At 33.6% G+C, this 2,652-nt stretch overlaps 1 non-coding gene across 1 annotated transcript; it reads left to right on the top strand.

The window, feature by feature from the left end:
• Positions 1 to 217: 217 nt before the first annotated feature.
• LOC128291113 (small nucleolar RNA R71) lies at positions 218 to 322 on the top strand. Its single transcript, XR_008280889.1, has one exon. It is a non-coding gene; the product is annotated as a small nucleolar RNA R71 (small nucleolar RNA).
• The last annotated feature ends 2,330 nt before the right edge of the window (positions 323 to 2,652 follow it).

The raw sequence follows: 2,652 nt of genomic DNA, 5'->3' as shown, positions 1-2,652 counted from the left end.
TATGGTGACCGAATCGACGTTATAAATGCTGGCTGTTTTCATTGGCTTTGTCCTCATGACTTGCCACTGATAGTTATTCAGTGACATCTCCTCTATAAACTCATAGGCATCTTCAGGTGTTTTGTTATTGATGGTTCCGCCAGCATCTGCGTCAACCATTTGTCGAGTCGAAGGATTCAAGCCATTATGGAATGTTTGAATCTGTAGCCAAAGCGGTAATCCATGGTGAGGGCACCTTCTCAAAAGGTCCTTGTATCTCTCCCATGCATCGTAGAGTGTTTCTAAATCCGTCTGCACAAAAGAAGAGATATCATTACATAATTTAGCCGTTTTAGCCGGCGGAAAATATTTTAGTAAAAATTTTTCGGTCATTTGTTCCCAAGTAGTAATTGACCCTCCTGGTAACGAGTTCAACCACTGTTTAGCTTTGTTCCTCAATGAAAATTGGAATAACCGAAGACGAACGGCATCATTAGAGACACCATTAATTTTAAATGTATCGTATAGTTCTAAGAAGTTGGCTAAATGAGCGTTGGGATCCTCATCCTGCAAACCATCAAACTGAACAAATTGCTGTATCATTTGAATAGTGTTAGGTTTTAATTCAAAGGTATTTGCAGCTACAGCATGTCTAACTATGCTCGATTCAATTCCTATTAAAGAAGGTTTAGCATAATCATACATAGTGCGTGGAGTAGGATTTTGATTAACCGCAATTGCAGGAGGTAGCTGATTACCTTAGTTTTCAGACATCTCTTCGGTTGGGGGTTGAGTATCGTCTTCTTGCTCGTTCTCTGTAAATCTTAAGCTTTGCCTTATTTCTATTTGATTTCTGCGAACTGTACGATCGATTTCTTCGTCAAAAAGTAATGGTCCTGACGGATTTCTTCTAGTGATAAACTATAAAAACTTGCCAAGAGAAGGAAAAAGTAAATTTATAAATAATAATAATAAATTAAAGTGCACGAAAAATAAATGGCTAAAGTAATAAAAATTGAGTGTTCCTAATATTTCAGTTCCCCGGCAACGGCACCAAAAACTTGGTCGCGTGATTTCGTGATAGGTTTTAAATATTTATAATTACTCGTTCTTGAACTAACAATTATCACGATGTAGGCAAGTGTACCTATCGAACAGTAATATAGTTTTAGCAAGACCGGATTGTCGAACCCAAAGGAATTAAAAGTACTAGTAATGACTATCTTTTTATTATCTAGCCTAAGAATAAATAGGTTTTTGTTTTAACTAACTAATTATCTAAACTAAGAATGCACAGAGAATGGAATTGGGGAATTGCTTTTGGAAAAATCAATTGAATGAAGAAAATACCTAAGGAAAGCCCACCTACACTGTACTTGTTATTCTGGCTCCGAAACGGACGATTTATTCATTTAACTTGTTCCCTAGAGTGTAATATCCTAAATTAGGGCTTAATCGGAATAGTGGTTTCGTGACCACAAATCCGAGATAGAAATAATAATTTTATAATTATTTTGATGATTATGATATGATTGCATGATTGTGTGAAAATTTCGTGATCAAATTCTATGCCTAAAGTGCTTAAATTGAAAGTAGGGACTAAATCGAATAAGTTGCAAAACTTGCATTCTAGAAGTTTTTAGTATGAAATTGTTTTGGAATATTAATGAGGAGGTCTTAAATAGCAATTTGACCAATTTTAAGTTCATGGACAAAATTAGGACATGGAAGGAATTTTTGGAAAGTTTAGTAGTAAGGGTATTTTGGTCATTTAGTTATTAAAATGAATTAAAAACAAAATTAAAAGCCAATTTTGTCCATCTTCTTCATTAGGCCGAAATTTCAAGGGTTCTCCATAGCTAGGGTTTGTTTCAAGCTTCCAAGCTCCATAGTAAGTGATTCCAAGCCCGCTTTTAATGATTTTTACGTTTTGAGATCCCTAACTCGATAAAGCTTATGTTAGCAATAATTTAACCTAGGGTTTATATTTGGAAAAATACCCATAGGTGAAATTTGTGTATTTTGATGTTTTATGATAGAATATGAAGTTTTAAATTATGTTAGACAACTTGTACTACTCGATTTTAAGCAAAAGCGAGTAAAAGGGCTTAATCGGTAAAAATACCTAATAGTCACAAGTACATGTTAGAGTGAGAATTTGATGTTGCCATAGAAGAGAAAAGTGATCAGCATGTTGTAAAACATAAGAATAAGGAATAAAGTTTAATCTAGAGCCTAGGGGCAAAAATGTAAATATGCAAAAGTTTAGGGGTAAAATTGTAATTTTGCCAAAATTTGAGTTAAGGATTAATTTGATAATGTGAGTATTAAATAAGCTAAATGTGTTATTTTAGATCAAGAAAGACGTGGAATCGACCTCAATCGAGGAAAAGAAAAGATTGTGGACTAAATTGCAAAATCTTTGTATTTTGGTACCAAGGTAAGTTCATGTGTAAATAATGTAGCATAATGGTTATTTCTAAGTTATTGATGTTAATTATATGTTATGCTGAATTTTATTATGAAATGTATGCTTTGTGGTTAATTTCAAATAATATGTAAATTATGTGAACTACTTGTTAAATATAATTGTTACCGAGTATTGATTTGGCATTCTACGGAAGACGGCAAGGATAAGTGTTTGAGGAAAAATCCCGTTTGAACCTTAGGAAT

This window comes from Gossypium arboreum, chromosome 3 (assembly GCF_025698485.1).
Source record: "Gossypium arboreum isolate Shixiya-1 chromosome 3, ASM2569848v2, whole genome shotgun sequence".
Taxonomy (NCBI): domain Eukaryota; kingdom Viridiplantae; phylum Streptophyta; class Magnoliopsida; order Malvales; family Malvaceae; genus Gossypium; species Gossypium arboreum.
This window is presented reverse-complemented; position numbering and strand designations above follow the sequence as displayed.